The following is a 19,453-nucleotide window of genomic DNA, read 5'->3' as shown; positions in this document are numbered from 1 at the left end:
CAATAACTCACAAAGTTTCTTAACAATAAAGAGGTTGTCCTGCCCCTTTATCAAAGCTGTAAAGTCTGGTAGAAAAGGTCAACAATTACAAGACTTAATAGTTCATATTAGAAAGAGAAAAGGTAGTTACGGAAAAACTTCAACCAGAAATGCTTATTTGCTAGTGTACCATCCTATTTTTCACAAATGGTCATAACTTTAGAATACCTGGTACTTTCCAGATTGGCAAGGCGATTGAGCCAAGGGCAGTAACATATTTTGATTGCACGAAGACATTAAGGCCCTCATTAGGAGTGTGGCACATTCGCATGAAAGACCGCCACGCCTGTCTTCCACTCGCCTGTTCTATTAAGAGTTGCTTGCTGGGCTGGCCGGTGGAAACAGCGTTTCAGCCCGCCAGCCCAGTGGGGAACAGGGCCATAACATTGACACCGGCTCATAACAGAGCCGGCAGCAATGTGATGGTGTGTTGGGTGCGACACAACCCGCTGCGCTTTTCACTGCCCGTAATTCGGGCAGTGAAAAGTGCGATGGGGCTGTCCATGGGAGACCCTGTACTGCCTATGCCAAGTGCAAGGGCCCCCGGCACCCCCTTTCCGCCAGCCTTTGCATGGCGGGGCTGCCACCTGGTATATTTATACCACTTTATACACATAAATATGGAAAACATGGCAATAGCAAACTACGTTTTATCTAATAAGGCAAATCAGTTGCTCAAACATGAAGGATACATTTACTGTAAGGAGAGGCAACAGTGCCACCTAGGAACCAAAAAATGCCATCAATGAACGCAGATCCAAACATACACAATTACATATTAAATGAATCTCTAATGTTTCCCGACAGTTGTTTATGCTAACAATAAATGCATTCCACTGAAACTGCGAAAGTAAAATGTAAAGAAAACCTTAGAATTGAAGAAAGGCACACTGAATAAGTAGTAGCAAACAGCTAATGTCATTGATGCCAATTGAGTTATATTCGGTCGACCCCCATTACACAACATATGCACACTTGCTGCTACACTACATCCTAAATACCAGGCTATGCTGAATGCGGTGCTCTTTCTTGATGCAAAGAAACTTTTTGATTCTTTAGAATGACCATACATTCTTCAGGTACTGTGGTGAAGTGGACAGGGGATGCCTCCTATCACTAATGGGTCTATTATACTTGGCCCCCACTCCACAGGTACGTATGAACAGGCATCTATTAGAATCACTGGAAGTGGAGCTACAGGCAGGGATGCCCCCTATCAAATCTCAGTTTGGCAAGGGAGCCACTGACCCATCGGCTAAGAACAGCCCATGGGCATATAAGGATTTATTTAAGAGGCCAGCCGCTGACAGTGTCCCTATATGTCTATGACATACCTATATATGCCCAGAATCCTGTGATGAATAGACTCCTGATGCCTATCAGATTTGGAGTCTTCTCTGAATGCCAAATAAACTGAGATCAATCAGAACTTTCTGTTAACAGAGTACAGGAGAGCTAGAATATGACTACACCATACCATAGCTGTCATGTTATGGTATGGCCTGGCGTATAGTATGGTATGGACTGTCGTTTTATAGTACGTATGGCATGGCTTGGCATTGTATGGTATGATCCGGTATGGCATGGCTTGGTTGGTCACTGTATAGCATGGTATGGCTTGATATTGCATAGTATGGTAAAGCCTATCATTCTATAGTATGGCCCGTCATTTTATAGTGTAATATGAACTGTTATAGTATGGTATTGCCTGTCAGTGTATAGTATGGTATGTCAATTTATACTACGGTATGGCCGATCAATGTATACTATGATATAGACTGTTGTATAGCATGTTAAGATACAGTATGGACTGTCATTGTATAGCATAGTACTGTGTGGCTTGTCACTGTATAATATTGTGTGGGATAGTCTGGCCTTTCATTGCACAGCATGGTATTGTTTGGCTCGTCATTGTAAACTATGGCATAGAATGTCCTCTCATCTTATGTTCTGTAATTTTATAGTATGGTTTGGCCTGTCCCTGTGTAGTCTAGAACATTGTTACATGTGCACGCAAATTACTTCATCTGTACAAGAAGGGATCCCATATCACAGCTTACAACTGACTTATGGCATTAGTCGCAGCTTATTAACACGTTTGTACAATCAAGAATCAAATTTTGATCTAGTTTTCTCTTTTGTTCCATTAAACAGCATTTGACAGCACTGCAAAAGCTAGAAACAGATACAGTAGGTGGGTTCTTTGAACCTACATTAAAGTTTGGCACAGCATGCACGCACAGGAATGATCTAACAAGTCTACGTATACAAGTAGAAAAGGAGTTCATTAATCAAGTTGATGGTAGAAGGAAAGCAGTAAAAGAAAAGACAGACAAGGGCATAGTATAGTTTTACACAATTACAAAAAGAAAGCTGCTTATAACACGCCTAATACACAAGGACGCTAAGCTTTAGATTGACAGCACGCAGGGAAGCTTTGTATATATAGGCCGCAATCAAAAACTGACAATAAGTTTGTAGGAACGAGTGAATAGAGACATGTTTTTTTGTGTAGGAATGTATGGGATTTTATGGTAAATGTACAAATATAGGCTTCCAAGAAGTAACCGGTGTGACTACAGTATAAATCAGACTCCAAGCTTCCTCACCTCCACGAAGCTGATGGTGATGTGTAATATGTACATGAAAATGAAAAGCGTGCCTCATTCAACAAAAAGTGCGTACATGGAGTAGTGTGCCATTGTATTTGTTTTGAACAAAGTACAGTAAAGGATATTGTTGCTTTCATAAATTAATGACTGGTGAATATCATTTGTACAGTATTAGTTTGATATGTATTTACTGAATTCCTAAAATAATGCCAATGCATTAGAAACTATACTTTTATCTACATAAAAGCAAAGAAACCTATAGTTTCAAATGCATTGGCAAACATATGTTAATTAGCCATCCCCTGACTACTTAATGCATTGCAATGCCATATTTATGCTCAACTGCATGCCAATCAGAAAATTGCAACAATACATGCAACCATGAGGTCACAGAACGTGCCACAGAAAATTACCTGTTCCTTGGCACATCATTCAGCCTGCCTTTAATCACTTTGTTCTGTATTGCTGCTTAACTCCAGTGGTCCTGGGTTGTGATAACTTGAAACTGCTTAATCCAAGCTTATGTCCCATGACCAGTGGTCTAGATGTTTTTCTGTTGCTCACCAAAACCATAGACTGTCTGGTAATAGGGGTTCACACAGATTGGTAAAACCTGATTTAAACTTGTGGGGTTCATTTGTTCTTACCCTTGAGCCAGGAGGGTGACTGCATACAGGCACACCCATTGTAAACTAATGAAAAATATTATTTAAGGGCCCCAATCTCTTCCAGTTCCATGTGACTTACGTGAGCAGTACCTGGGTACATAAGAAGTGAAATACACAGTTGTGGATGCCCACAAATATATGCAACCATCTACATGCTGTAGGGTGTGTGACAGTGTTTAGTATTATAAAGTATTTTCACTATTTGCGGTCTGTCCTCCTATACAGATCCCCGCTTCACTTCTCGCTCCTAAAAAAAATACTGGAAAGCCAAGTGCGTTACTCTGGGTTTGAAATCACAGCCACTAAATGGTACAACGAGGTCTCTGTGGTTGCCTCTTCTGCACCAAGCAAGTTCCTCAGGCCAGTGACATGAGAGAAGCAACATTTGTACAATAGTGAACAAAGCTGCATACCTTACACAACAAGATGGCATAGCTGCCTATCCCCCTGCCAGAGAAGTCAGGATCTATCAACAGCATTAGACTGGCCACAGTACAAAGCAGACAAAAGCTAATTCTGCTGTAGGCTGGTCACCAGAGAGCTGTGGCACACCTGAAATAAATGCAGTTAATATTGGATGCACAGCATTCTACATTCGGCCATAAGGTTGAAACTCGATCTGTTTGAGGAGCTAAAAAAAAAAAGAGATTTGCCTAACGCTGGAAATGGCACTCTCTAAAAAAGTCTAAAAGGTCACCCCCAAACATTTTGCCTTCCACCTCTTTTTTGATTATTTTTCTTGTTGGCCTTAGGACTGTGCACTTTACCACTGCTACGGTACCCGGGCTCTCTCCCTTAAACATGATTTGATTGGCATATGACTGACTGGCATATTTATTATACATGTAAGTCCCTTGTAGAGTGGTATACCATATAACTAGGGTCTATAAATGATATGCTACCAGTGGGCCTGCGGCATGTATTGTGCCATCCACTCCACTTAAATCACCCCTTAAAACGTGTACAAGGCCTGCCATTGCAACCTGAAGGCAGTGTCCCACTGCCATGTCGACTTGGCATTTAAAACCCTACGTCTTGCAGGTGCACTGTGTCCCTCAAGCGCAAATTGGCTCATCAGCATGTGGGCCAACAAGTACAATTTAATAAATATATTTAATTCCCACTTGCTATTTTGGTCAGAGGACCTACTGCCATTAGCTGCTTACGCCATTGACCTGTAATAAGAGTATTAGTGTGATAAAGTACAAGGTATAGTGCACCCCACATGCCTTCTCAACTGCATCTGTGACCGGTCCTTAAACTAAAACAAGAGATCACATATTTAGCATAGCCTAAGAGCGGTCATGTGTCACACCTTCAACAAGTTATTTTAAGTCAACAAGACCGAGAAAAGGTGAAACTACGATATTGAGACTGGAGCTTGGCGACTATATTAGCTAAGAAATGTTGTGACTGGATGACCATGTCACAGATGATAAGATGTCTTTTGGGACCTGTGCAGCACTGCCTTGCCGTGAATTAAAGCCACTGCACAGCTACTAGCCAGAGTTAAACTCCTTGTAATAAAAGTGACCTTACACATCATGTGTTGTGGTAGGATCCCTCAAGCATAGAAAACATTTTTCATGAATGAGATGCCCTGTTTGCAGTCCAATGGTTTCTTAAGATGTGTAAATAAATGGGAGTTACATATTTAAAGTTCCTTTGGTCAGATAGCCTCATTCCTTGAGAATATCCTTGTTTATGGGTTTTTTAATGCAGTTGTGCGATACTTCAAGGGAAAAAAAACTGTTTAGATCCACTTGCAATATACTGGAAGAAAAATAAATTATCAGCCAATCACTCTAAAATGAACATTATGGTCTGCTAGGGCCAGACTCACCAAGACTTCCAGTAAATATAAATTTGTCATGGAAGAAGGACATTTGGAGCAAGTATCAAGCTCAAAGTACTTGGGCTTCCTTTAAACCTTACTAGTCTAAAAGAAAGCTCCATGCCCGTGATCACAAGCTTCAAAAAACTGGTATAAAAGATATGTGGTCCAGATGTCTCAGACTTTTGCAAAGTAACTGACGTCACGTCAAAGTCAACCCTAACTTACGACTTACTAATATTTAAAGACTGTACTGCAACATGACTGGACAAAGCTCAGACCCGATGTTATACCTTCCAGGTGACTCTCTGCCATCCCAAACAGTATTGGAATGTAGCCTATAAAACCAGTCATGTTGAGGCCTTGGTTCCTGAGCTACTACATCAAACTAAAGTTGGCTCCTAAAGGATCCCTTAAAGAACAGATTTAGCTAACTGTTCAAGATCACAAGCTCCAATTGGAATCCTGTGTGAAGAGCTCAATAGATCTTGAGGACACGCAGAGCATCATGGAACAAAATGTTAACAAATTCTAGCCAAAAAGGCAAACATAGTACCGAGAGAAGAGGACAGGCAAGAATTTGTCTCATATGGGTCTATGTGTGCTTCGTTATCAAGGTCTAGGGAAAGCCTCATAAACTGGGCTTCAAAAAATGTATTTACAAGGCTCAGATGCAGGTTAATATCGTTAAAAGCATACAACTGTTGGCACCTAAAAGGCTGTTTTGACAATAACTGTTGCCTGTGCAATTTTTAACAGGAATCTTTGAAGCACATTGTTTTCCTTTGCCCTTGCGTAAAAAGCTTAAGGTGCTACTGGTTAAAGCCAATATCCCGCTGTCTGGAATATACCATTGCAATGAGGCTATCACCTCTTGCTTGAGCAGCGTTGATACGCAGCTCTCAGGGAAGCTATCAAGTTACGGAACCCAAGTCTATCGGATAGCTAGAGGGGAAGTCTGCATGCCGCCAGGTGAATCTGGCCTAGAAATAGCACCTTTGGTGTCGGTCTGTCGTCATTTGCACCCGCACCATGCACTTTACTGTTGGGCGCCTTAAACCAGACGTGACTGCACAGCGCACTTTAATCCGCGGCCGGCAGCTCGGTTATAACACTCCGGCCATCACCAGTGGGGATCCGGCAGGGTAAGCTCTTGTCAGCACCAAAGCCCTTTTTATGTTTGCAGGTGGGAGCCATCCTGGCGCTCAACACCCACGTATAGCGAATCTACATAAACCCACATGTGATACACTCGCATGTCACTGAACAGGGTACCTAATCCGTTTGGGTTTAAGACTGATGTCGCTGTACTTCGCATTTTATCTATCGTTCCGTATCCCCATCACGACACCTTGACCAGGACAAGTGGGGATTAGGCATCTTCAGCCAGGATGAGGGCGTGACAGGCCCCTTGACTTTGAAAAGGGCACAGGTTGAACCTGGTGTGCGGCGCAAGCATGATACTGCGCATTGCACTTTAAAAAGGGTTATATTTTAGTCCACACTGAAAGAAGCTAAGGGTAAAATTCCCTTTGCTGTTGCAATCAGTAATTTCTGATTCGGACGGGCAGTTGTTTCCTGACGGAAGCTTTCAGACTACTCATTTGGTTTAGACAGTATTCCACCTGTTCCCACGCAGTTTATGGTGTTTTATCTCAGCGACACGTCAGATCAAGTAAGGCTTTTATTGGAGAGCCAGCTCCGGTGTCGTGGTTGACTCTAGATTCAAATGGTACCTCAAGTGTACTGGTTTTAATAGTTCTACGGTGTTACTTCTCCAACTTTTTTCTTTTGAATACTTTCTTCAACTAGTCATTTTGTTAGATTTTGGGATTATTTCAAAACGCGGCGCGTTTGATGCCTCAATCTGAATGTTGTCGAGACGTAATGACCAAGAACTTGTATGATGTATTGAACTGGCTGACGAATGCCAAGAACTACTTACCTGTGATCTGAACGTCCCTTCTCCGTTTTAACTAGTCCTTTTGTGTTCAATTTTGCGAACTGTTCTGGTTTTAATCAACTACAAAAAGTACAAATGTATCCGTCTTGTTTAGGGTTGTATTGAGGTATGTGAAGATGTGCCATGGAAAGGCTGCCAGGCGGCTGTGCCGGACTAGCTGCCTTTAATCGTTGATTAACAAGAAGCAGTTTGCATTCTGAGACTTTTCGCTGCACCTTTCCCGAGAACGGACACGCCAGTGAAGTACGGCTGGCTGCACTAGGAGCATCACTGAAGATAAACACGTTTCCAGGGATGCGACATTCCCTACAGCTTCGCACCAGAAGCCTCTCCCGGGCCCCAAGGCCCAGGAGGGTAACGTGCGCTCGGTCACCCAGACTGCAGAGCTGCGGTGCTGTCACGTGCACCTTCGAGCCCTCCCGTCCCACAACAGCCCCAGCGCGCCGCGTTCGGGGGGGTGCAGGCGAGCGGCCTGGCGCAAGCACTACAGAGTACTTCAGAGTAACTGCTACACCACAGCATCGCGTTTGATACGGGAGTACATGAAATGTACCCAGTTTCACGGACGCTAAGACCCTCCAGAAGGCGGCAGCTGTAAGGCACTGAAATGTCGCAGAAAAGGACTTGCTGGCTGAGGCCAGGAGGTGCGCGAGCTCCACGTGCAGCCCCGACACCGCTGCACAGAGGCCGCCCCGTGGCGGCCCCTCCCACACGGCATCGTGGTCAGCATTCTCCACCGCAGACCCGCACTCTGCCAGCGGTCACCGTACCTTGGGAGCGAGTCCTGGCGATGCTTTCTACCTCCTGTTAGTCAACGGGGGCCGCCATGACAGTCACAGTGTCGCTCCCAGGAGCGCACGCGCGAGCGCCATCTTGGGACGGAAGAATTTTAGAGACGTACCGGTCGTCAAACGAAAATGCCACTTCCCTGAAAATACACGCGGCGGCCATTTTACGTACGTATCTTCAGTGGATACTATACACAAGAAAACGCAAGCGCTTTAAAATCATATCCATTTATTTTTGACCAAACTTGCTTATATTATTGACCTTTAAAAATATGTAAGTTGAATAAATATAATACAGTTGAAAAATACGTATTAGTCTCTCCTTTAAACATATCTGTACCGAATGAGAACGCAGCATTTCAAAAACCATATATTTTTGCTGGTTAGTACCTCGTTTCTTGATCAGCCCTTTCTTTTACCTGAAGGAAAAATCCTGCCAGTCAGATATGGTCGCTGCGTTCAGTAACAGCTGTGTGCATTTTCATCAACTACCTGACAAATCCAGAACGAGGCTTGCATCGCAAACCTCACATTGCACTACAGGAATCGCCCTACCAGGCAGTTGAACCCAAAACGTCACTATTCTTCGTGATTGACGCAGAGCTGCAGCCAATAGGTGCTAAGCCCAGAGTCCTGTCCAATCACGGTGCAGTCGGAGGCGGGGATTGGGCTACGGTCGAGGGTGGCCGCTTCCTGTCGCCGCCGCCGGGGGGTGGGTTTGAAAGAGAAGGCTCGGGCAGCGGGGGCCGCAGCCGAGGGTAAGCGCTCCGCGCCCGACTTGTTCGTTTCTAATTACAGGTAGGCGAGCCAAGGGTCTTGTTCGATCTTAGAGCACGAGCCGAGGCCTGACAATAAGTGCTATTAAAACCATACAACAGTCGTCACGGAAAATGTCCAGATTAAACGGAGTGAATTTCTTTAACATATTGACACTAATAGGCGCATTACCCCACTGCACGGGAAGTACTTATTAAAAGTGATAGTTTTGCGCAACTAGTGGTCTGAACTCAGTCGTATTTGAAAGTGCTTTCAGACGCAGTAATGAAGACCGAGAGATTTGGTGAAATGAAACATTTGTCTAAGGTCACACAATCTAAGTGGGGATGCCGCGATTTATCCAGATATTCTGGTTTCCCTTTGTACAAATCAGCGGGAAATGGGTAACTGTTTGCCGTCCCTTATGTTAAGGCTTCGTTTTCACCCCTTAGTTTATAAATATTTCAAATACAGGGTGAACTCCGCGGCCAAGCACTTTACGTGAGCACCAGTTGCATTACACGGGATCCAGTGAATGGAAATATGAAATGACTTGTCCAGAATCACAGTATGTTGAGCTGAAGCTGAGATTCAAACCTGGTTCCGCAGTCTGCAGCTCTAACCGTAGCACCACATTCTGGGTAGAGTGAGGATGGCAGGTAGAAACCATATGAAACAGGTGTGTGGAATTTAGTAAAAATATCTACTTGTCCATGGGACATATTGCTTCTTAAATCTACTTGTCCAGTAAAAAAAAGTCTATTTGTTCCTTTGGTGCCATATAACAAACAGTGTAGCGGCAAATTATGGCTGCAATCTCATGCATGAGCTCTGATAATAGCCTCTGATTGTTTCAGGGCTACTACTATAGTAGGGCTTGAATACTTGCGATTTCAATCCTGATTATCGCAATTTCCTTATTTTACTACATTTCCGCAGATCTACATACTGGGCCTGGAGGAAGCAGTAAACAATAGTTCCAGGGCTGGAATGACTTTGAGTCTGCAAACCTACTAACTTGCATGTTTTAAGGATTGTCACAAGCTGTTCTTTAATCTTTTCCCATGATGAGAAAGGTTGGACATTTACTCCTGACAAGGACAGAAGTAAAAGTTCTTCCAAGGTTTGGAAAAAAGTGGTTGGAGGGAGAGGGAACTTCCAAACGCTCAGTAGATTTTTACATAAGCAAATCTACACATGCATATTTGCTTGTGCTAAGATACAGTTCACAATTATTTTTTAGGAATACGCTTTCCTGGTCTACTTCTGTAAGTTCTTTTGAATTCATGAAAGCCACTAATTCAAAGACAAATGCCATGGGTGCATGTTTGTGACTTTAAGAATTGGGTCCTTATTTAGGTCTAGTGTTAACAAAGACATTTTGTTTTTTTTTAACTTCTACTTCTCTATCGGCTGGCTTTACTCTGAGTGATCGCATTCTACTCTTCCCCAAGGAGCATATTGGCACACAAACTAGTTTTGCTCAGTGCCAGGAACCACTGTGGCAATTAGTGACGTAACAACACTTTAGGCGCCCCCCCTTTGGAGAGAACATGGAGGGCCCTTCCTTCCAAGCTCATTCAGGACAGGTGCTGTTTTGAGGAGACTCCCTGTAGAGGGGCCGCAGGGTCTTTGTTAACTAACTGTGTGCTTTTTGAGACCAACATTTTTTTTGCCAGTGTTTGTTACAATGGTGAAGGCCTGGCAGCTCCCACAACAATAAAGTGTTACAAAAGCCATGTCAAACAAGACACTCATTGACAAAACCAAAAGACGCACAAAAATGACTGATCGTTGGCTTTGCCAGTGCTTGTTTATGGTCATGCTTCCCATAATCTTTTCCATTAGGGATACTTTTTGGAAATACTAGCATGCATCAACACATTTTACTAGATGACAAGATTTTCTTTGTCACTTCTTTTACTCCATCACCATCAAGATTCTTTAAATACTTAATGATTTTCTCATCATTTACTTCTTCCTGAGCATCTATGAAGTCATTGAAAGTCTTGATCCATGTGGTATATCTGGCACCAATATTCTGCTTTTTGGCTGTATCGAATGATGGCAGACATTTTAGAAATGCAGCTGCTGTGTTCCTGTGCACCTCTTCGTACTGCCATTGGGAATGTGCACTGTTCAGACAGGGCTCATTGTGCACCTGAATGCACGCTTTCTGGAAGTACCAGATTCATATTTGAGCTCAGGTTGTCTTTCACTCAGCGGTCTTGTGGCAACCTCTTCACCTATGGTGGTCCATGCATTTTGTGTTTTTTGCCTACTCTAACCACAAGGCCTCATTCAGGCTGGAGTGGATCTTGCACTCCACCCACGCCTACTGCTGGCTTCTTTGCACCGACTTGGAGCGCACAAGTAATTTGCTATATCCTTGCAAACTCTCAGGGAGAGCAGTTTTGTTTCATTGGGACACGTATACCACCTTAGATTCAAGTTGTCTCATCCTTCCTAGCCCGGGAGCATGCACAAGAACATGCCACACACAGAGTTCGTAGGTAACAACTTTATCAGCGTACTGTGTTCAAACTAACTTCTCATTTTCTCATAACCGTTAATAACCACACCTTAACACCTCCTAAATGATTATGTAATTTTTTCATTGAGGCCACCACAATAATAAATAAAGATAACCATAATAATGTTCAATAACCCATTCATGGGATCAGCCTCATATTTGGTCACCTTCTTGGTGGCTACTTTAGCTTGCCCCTACCGCATAGCCCAGTCACTTAAAAAAAAAAAAGCTGGATTTCATATTTGACCCATCTCATTCCAGCAGTTAGATTGAGTCAATAGATTACGCTGTTTTTAAACTTATTTTTAGTTTTGATATTTGTAGTCCTTCCAAAATTCAATCCACAACTTCAATCACTAGAGAGTGTTACTGTTGCCATTATTCTGTATCTTCTTGATTATGTCAGTTCACTATGCCTCGGTCTCCTTCGGCTATTTCAACAGTTGTCGTCTTGTGGTCTAGAATACAGCATTTCAGCTGGTACTGATTCTTCCCCCTTATACATCCAACTCAGAGTACCTTAAACCACTGCATTGTAAAATGAGCGATTTTCAACGAACTTTGCATTTGTTTCTGGGTCATTCACAATACCGGGCTCATTGATATCAAAAATAAATTTTAACTATGCCTGCCACTGTGATTATCTTACACTCTTCAGCCAGTCTTCTGTCTTGGGGGTAAATTTTGGAACTCTCTTTCCTCTGAGCTATATCATTTCGATCTATCATTCCCTATCAAGAAACATTTTAGCTTTGGATTTTAATAGCTTCTTTAACTTTTTCTCTCTCTTTGCAGTTACATTGTGACTTAGCACCAGAATGCCCCCAGGCTCACTCTATAAGGCTATCATCACCAGTGTCCATAAAATGTCAGCACATTGGTCAATTCCTCTTCCTGGTGTGAGGCAACTTTAGCAACTTCCTGCTTGAACTTGTTTCATATCATCTCCTAAAAAAATGAAATTCCTTATTACAAAAAATAATCATGTTAACCAATAATGCAAATCTTGGGGGAAATGATATCTAAACAAACATAATAGTCCAAATTCAATAAGCAAAACATTGTTGTGACCATCAATAAAGAGATGATTATTATGATCCTCAGTCCTGAGTATATAGTGGGGCAATACTCTTCCTCTGTGTCCTTTTAATAGAATTTAAAATTTCAGATGAGAAAGCGAGGAAATTGTGTATTGTATGGTTGGACCAAATGTGAGGCTTATGATTAGTTAAAGCTTAGGTTCTGCCATGAAAGGAAATGTTTAACTTAGTACTTTATGAATATTGAGTCATTAGACTGGTCTGCTGCTTCATTATCAGATCTACACTTACACCTGACAGTACCGCTTTAATTGCAATGTCTCCCTTGGCTGAATATGCAGAAACCTTGTTGATATCTATATCATTTCAGACACTTAACCATTCCACCCAAAGAGGCAAAGCTGTTGTTGAAAGTGGTACAAAATGTTTCACATATGAAATTAAAACTAGCTTAGAGTCTGTGCTCTAAATTGTGTCCTCATATATTCATTTAAACAATTAACAAAGCATAGCCTTGCGTTGTCTGAGAAAGTTGGATAAACAATAGACCTAGTTGCTGTCTTCACCATCTGAGCTATTGTTAAGGTCACATCCTCTGGGTTACATTGAGACTGCCCTTCAAATGTAATACTTTCACATCTGAAACTCTCTTACTTGATAGTAGACTGAGAGGCATGACAAATTTTGTGAAAAGTTGTTTGCAACTTAAATCCGAATTGGCAGACTAGTTTTGTTAAAATCTGAGAACTACAGTAACATCAGATAAGGTCAAAAACGTTGGTTCAGGAGGGAAAGACATGAAAGTACCCTTCAGTAACTTCCAAATGAATGAATATTTTAACACCTGATGACTTGCTATTTGAACACATCCATCTGAAATAGAATTAAATGAATTTGTCTGGTAGGTTAAGCCAGAACTCGCTAATGCGGCTAGGAAATTCACCAACTGGACTCCATAAGCCTCAAACATGTCGAATCTCCAAGGGGTCAAAACCCCTTTCATAGCACCTACAGGTCCACCTGATCCAGGCAGACCTGTAATGTTTTTGGTGCCAGCAACACAGGATTGCAAGATGAACTTGGAAGACTTTCTTGAAAGTTCTGTGAGACCAGTCATAGTTGCTTGGATATCACTGTAGAATTTACCCGACCCAGGGGGTTCATCATTTGCTGAGGACTCTGAGGAAACCGAATCAGAGTGATCGCTAACTTCATGTGTGTTGGAAACCATGGTACTTTAGGACACCACGGTGTCATTTTGTACCAACTCCTTTTTGTTAATGCCTTGCCTAAATTAAAACTCTGGAGCATTATAAATGGAGGGATTGCATAATGTTTCACACTAGGCTAGTCCTGCAGTAGCTCTCTATTTTTTAAAATATTTTATTTATTTATTTTTACAGCTTCTCCATCCAATCTGTAGGAACAGAGTAGCTGGAATTCCATCTGCTGACCTGTTTCGAAGATTTATTTTGAGGCAATAATGATAACTCCTAAACTCTGTAAGAGCTTTATCATGAATGACACCTGCTGTCTGGGAAGCTCCAGGTCTGAGATAGTAGCATCATACAGTCCAGATAAATAATAATGCGAAAACCCAGCACTCCGCCTCGACCACCAGTTACATCAACTGGTAAAGCTCTAGAGCAGTGGTATTCAAACTTATTAATGCTGCGCCTCCCCAGTGGGGAAAAAAGAAATCATCAGCCCCCCCTCAGAATTTTTCATAATCATTCTATTACGTTGGTAATGTTTAAATATGTCTGGACTTATTCATACATTGCAGTCAAGTTCTGTTACCTTTTTACAAATGTAATAAACATTTTCTTCTTCAAACAAAGCACTATTATCTGCATAATCTTTCTTTCGTACAGAGCCTGGAGCCCCCCCGGGATCACTTGAGGCTCCCCCAGTTTGAAGACCCCTGCTCTAGAGGGATGACTAAAGGCCAGAGGTTGGAGCTGTAAATTCACATAGGCATGCATGCCTTCAGTTCGAATGTTGGAAACTTGCAGTGAGGTGAAAAAATTGCTATGGTCAGCGAAATATCTTTGAGCTCCATGTGGTCAAACCAGTTGCCTTATCTCAAAACCTATTTCGGAAGTGGGATGGACTTCATGTTGAAAAGCCTGTAAAGGATAAAACATTGAGTTCTTTCAAGTGTTTAACCAGTCAAAATCCCTTGCCTTTTTTCTCAACCAATAAACTGTTGCTAATGTACTCATTTAGCTGTGAGAAGCAGGGCACAATAACTTGTTTCCGCAATAAAGTCTGCACTTTGGAATCTGTCAGTGAGTTCATTTGAGATGAACAAAACTTGTGTGATGATAAATGTGGGGATCTACTGGTGTCTGGTAGAACTCTAAATGAAAACTTTGGACCACAGTGTCTAAAGTCAAATTTAACCAAACATGCAGACACTGTGCTGTTCTGCCTCCTAAAATTATCATTTCCAGTGAAATAAGATCCACCCATAATTTCTTATTGGTAGTTGCTGATGTCTCAGTAACCAGAACTGGCGTGACTCCTACTGCATTGCGGGCCTTGAAAAAAATCATAAAAATGTTACTAGACCTGCAGGCTGAGTAACTTAAATAATCTACTCGACCTAACTGTAATGTACTTGACCTGTAAACTGGTCTCAAATTGTGCGATCATTGGCAAATATTATATTTTACAGAGTCGCCTTTTTCTTCATTCTTACAGGAATTAACATACCTTCAAATATGTGAGTTCAGCATTTCTGCTGTAAAAACTCTTTTGTTTGATTAAGTAGTCTGTTTTGATGCATGTGTAATAAGAATTTAACCCACTAATAGGGTACACATGATCCTTGACTTGCCTCTCAGTTTACTAATAGCATTGCCATCGGGGCAGGAGTGTTTCCCAGTTCATGTTTAAATACTCACTTTTAATAAATATATTATTAAAGCATAATGTGGTAATGCACTGCCATTTACAGGCAGTAAAATTCCAAGAAATGACTATTCTGTGGTGCCACTGTGCAACTGGTCAGAAATCTTCCCACTACACTCCAACTTTACTGATAAAGCTATATGGTATATTAACAATAATGTATGAACATTGGGTTTCAGAAAACATTTATCATTTGCACATTACCATGTAAAGTGTTCGGATTTGTTTTTCATCTTATTAAAATATTTTTTCTTCATACAGAATTTCAAAAATGGGTTTTCACAACTACTGAAATATATTTTGAAACAGTAATACAGCTGACGTATTAGCTATTTAAATGTGTTTTAGGAAAAATCTGATATCCTACAACCTTTCATTTCACACTTTGTAAAGCAGGTCAGACAGGTCACTTCACAAAATCCTGTAACTCTGCAGTCAGGGAAGGAAAAGTAATTGTAAACTTGATTCTGACTTCTGTTTCAGAACACAGAGTAAATGTGACAAGATAAAAACAAGATTTAAAAGCATCTTTATTGCACCTTCACTTTCTGACTGAACAGAACACCTGTTCTTTGTCCTAAATATAGCTCAACCCGATAAAACCTGACTCGCCATAGTGAGTGGGCAAGTAAAGTAAGGGCAAGAAAGTTGCAAATGAGCTCTAGCCAATTCATCTTCTGCTGTACAGTTGTTGAGGGACAAACTTATGAGTGCCCTCTGCCAGAACAGGCAAGGTCCCCAAGGTCAAGGTTACAGTTTTTCTCGATGAGGTCAGCACCTTATCCAAACCAGATCTCATTGATGAAGGAGATTAAAAATAGCAAGACCTCTGTTAACAAAGCCATTTCCCATAATATCAAATCTGCTAACATCTGGTCTAGTCTGATCAGGACCTCTGAGATGAAAAGGAGCAATTTACAAAGCTCAGCAGACATATGACCTGCTGGTTCCACCATGTTAGATGTCATGTCGACCATTGATTTACTCTCCTCGGTTAACAGGTCCAGAAATGTCAAAATGTTTATCCTGTAAACCACACCATGTGGGTCTAACCCTGTTTTAGGGTCCTTAGAAAACGTACCTTAGAAGGTGGCCATATGAATGCTTTACCTCAGAAGTCCTGGCCACTTTCCTGGCTAACGAGGGATGAAGCATTCTGTTTTAAGGCAACTCTGCACTCCTTTTTTAAAATGGGCTGCCTTAACATCATCTGGATATGAACTGAATTATGTCATCCAGTTGGAAAATATCGGGTATATAGTATAATTGGGGGTGGGGGAGTATGGGGGAGGAGGCAGCATGCCTTCCAGGTGAGTGTTCAAAACTTTTGAGTCTGAGAAACATTACTCGCTGAGATCTGTGGCTGTCTTCACATTTCTTTTGCACACAAAGCCAGGGTCTCTGCTCATCCACATGCGATTCAATAAAGGCATCAGACTGGTTGTCTGCGTCTTCATCCCCTTGGTGGTCACTGTCCTCTCAGACTGGAGACAGCACCTCCTCAGATCGTCGGGCGTGGGGGGGGGGGAGGGGGAGGAGCAATTAGTGAGCCTTTTCTTATATAGTCTGGGTCATAGTCCAGAAAGAATCTATGTGCTTAGTGACTGCCTCATGAAGCTGATGGTTTGTCTTTAGCCCGTAGCTTCTTACTGGGGACCCTTCCTTGATAATCGTGGTCAGGGAGCACACTCTGCCTGTGGTTTTTATCTTAAACTTCAAAAAGAAGAATTGCAGGGCGTGATTTTAAATGAGATCTATTTACCATCACCTTCACCCACTCTGAACTGCAGAGTCAATCAATTGGGACAGATTGTCCTGCAGACCAAAAGCAGCCATTTGTTCCTTCTGGGTAGGAGCTACCCAATTTCCAGCTGCTACATACCATTCTGGAAGGGCCAGATTATTAGTCCAGATTATGCCCTGCAAAATTCAACTGTAAGCCTGCATGTTTTAATACCTTTATGTTATGGTGGCATAGTGCAACCCCTCTCCCAGCAGAGAGTGAGATTAGATGGGGAGACCTGATTGAAGGATTGATGTACTAGACTCTATTGCAGTAACGGCTACATCATGCTCAATCAATCTTATAGTCCCCTAGAGACGCACTCCGAGAAGGGAGGGGTGTAACTCTACCATGCAGAGCATACAGGCATGGTCACATAGATGGTGCAGATCGTGTACGAAAGAGCCTAAAATGGCAGGCATAGAACTGGAAAGGGACTATGGCACACCTGTTCCCCATGGAGTCCGCAATACTTGTGTGCATGAGACTGGACGGAGAAACCAGAGAAAACCTGAAACAGAAAAGTCAATGTCTAAAATACCCCATCAAACCAAACCAGGATGCGTTGGCTATAAATATATAAGCAAATGTGACAAAGATAAAGAGAGCACTTATCTGAGCTGCAGAGCAGCAAAAGAAGAGGAAGTGATGATGTCACACTATCATTTTATGGGAACTGGTAAGGGGATTGTTGTCATGGATTCATGTTCTGTACAGAGTTATTGGATGTTGTCATTTTGTATTGTATGCCTAACATAGAATGCCTTCATTGTGAATAAACAGATCAAAATCCAGGCAGTCACTGCAATGAGGTCACAACAGTATACATTACATTGTATTGCACCATTTATATAGCGCTTACTACCCTGATGTGGGACCCTGAAGCTCTTGTTGCCATGGATTGCGCCCTACACCATGTAGGGTGTGCTGGTGGAAGAGTATTGTCTTTGTTTTGATCCTGTGTAGGACATGTTTTCATGTCATGCATGAAGACCACTGACGTTCGCTTATCGCGTTATGGGACGCAGTGCTTAGCAGTGTGATGGATGAGGAAGTGTAAGAGTTAGCCCAGTTATTGGTTTTCACTAAGCTGGCAACTTTGAGCTGCTCTGCAGGTCTCTAACGTTATTTCTTATTTTCATAGCCCACTGACCTAGTGTTGTCACTGGATTGTCCATTCTGAAATATCTTATTTAAATTGTATGGTCCTGAGCAAGCGTAGGTTGGAGGGAGACATAAGAGAAATGCTGGGACGAACTTTCTTACTATCATGCCAGATCTGATTGCCATTGTGAGCTTTCAAAACCAGTAATAGTATGTAGCTAGTTGGGCCCCGCAGTGGTGAACTAAAGTCAAGTCCCCTAATGGCCAGCAGCATGCAGCAGATCTCTTCAGTTAATCCAGGCCTATTCAGTTGGGAACGCATGGTTTAATGCCGTAAACTGGTATGGTAATGAGTGATGGACATGGCCCATAACAGTTTTGTCTTATGTGACTATGTCAAACAGTATTTATTTATTAAGTTCATTCGGTCTAGAAATCTAGTCCATTTAAAATAATAATAACAATCATACTTAAAAAAAGGATGTAGTAAAAACATGATAGCAATGTAAAACCAATAGACGTCAAAACAGTGTAACAATAAGAACAACAAAACATTTCATCAAATATATAAATACAATAAAATAAAACATGAATAGATATAGTAAAAAAGGGGACAGAGCTAAAAACTAAAATATAAGACTTTTTGTCTGGAGGACCAGTATGCACCACCAAAAGATAAAAAAGACAAAAGATAGTCTGATTGGACTAAAAGAAGACATTATCAGAGTACCAATCAAAGAAAACAACAGGAAAACTATATGAGAAGGCTATATGAGCTTGTGCAGTCTTGGTAGTCATAAGGAGGGCAACAAATTCATAATGGAAATTTCCAACTAAAAACAATACAAAAAGGATAAAAAGAGAACATTAAAATCCTTCTAAAAACAAGTATAGAAATGGCTCAGGAGCCTTTGGGTGCAATGAACTTGCGACGGATGTACCAGGCCTCCGATAAATATTTGGTAACTGGAATGGCAACCCTGGGAGAAAAATCATGCGTACAGATTCTAATGGCTGTTACTCTGTCCTGAAATGACATGTTTTTACAGAGGGGAATAATCCACCTCTTTCTTGGTGTCTTGTACAAAGGGCAGAAGAATAATACATGCTCTGATGTTTCTTTACAATGTTGACAGAAGATACACCTATCATTTGTAGCGATGTTAGATGGCCAATGGGCCGTGAAACCATTGGTAGGCAATGTGCCATATCTTAACTGCAGGTATAGAGCACGGGCATACGGAGGGATAGGGAGGTTCAGGAAAATCTCAGCCCAGGGTTCATGCTTAATTTGGAGAAAATCCATTGTTAACCTACCCGCCCTCTTTTGGTGCAGGGAATCTTCGTTAACTTTCTCCCAATATCTGTTCGTAACAAATCTCCTAGCCTTGTCAGGGATTTGATCCGGGTGATTCCA

General features: G+C 41.9%; 2 protein-coding genes across 10 annotated transcripts in view; one reads left to right on the top strand and one right to left on the bottom strand.

Moving 5' to 3' along the window:
* Positions 1-8,440, bottom strand: part of SURF6 (surfeit 6) — a 56,735-nt gene extending 48,295 nt beyond the window's left edge. The window contains exon 1 of one of the 3 annotated variants that reach the window (XM_069241814.1): positions 8,324-8,440. The gene's annotated coding sequence lies outside the window, so the exon portion shown is untranslated. Of the gene's footprint in view, positions 1-7,886; positions 8,033-8,294 lie in introns of those variants that run through there. The other 2 variants (XM_069241816.1, XM_069241813.1) reach the window with 2 other exon arrangements.
* Positions 8,441-8,539: 99 nt separating this feature from the next.
* The window catches only part of MED22 (mediator complex subunit 22), a 53,127-nt gene continuing 42,213 nt past the window's right edge, over positions 8,540-19,453 (top strand). For 2 of the 7 annotated variants that reach the window (XM_069241806.1, XM_069241810.1), the window contains exon 1: positions 8,564-8,702. The gene's annotated coding sequence lies outside the window, so the exon portion shown is untranslated. Of the gene's footprint in view, positions 8,703-14,107; positions 14,188-19,453 lie in introns of all 7 variants that reach the window. The other 5 variants (XM_069241809.1, XM_069241807.1, XM_069241811.1 and 2 more) reach the window with 5 other exon arrangements.

This window comes from Pleurodeles waltl, chromosome 6, assembly GCF_031143425.1.
Source record: "Pleurodeles waltl isolate 20211129_DDA chromosome 6, aPleWal1.hap1.20221129, whole genome shotgun sequence".
NCBI classification, from domain to species: domain Eukaryota; kingdom Metazoa; phylum Chordata; class Amphibia; order Caudata; family Salamandridae; genus Pleurodeles; species Pleurodeles waltl.
Note: the sequence above shows the minus strand (reverse complement) of the source record. Positions and strands in the feature narration are given on the sequence as shown.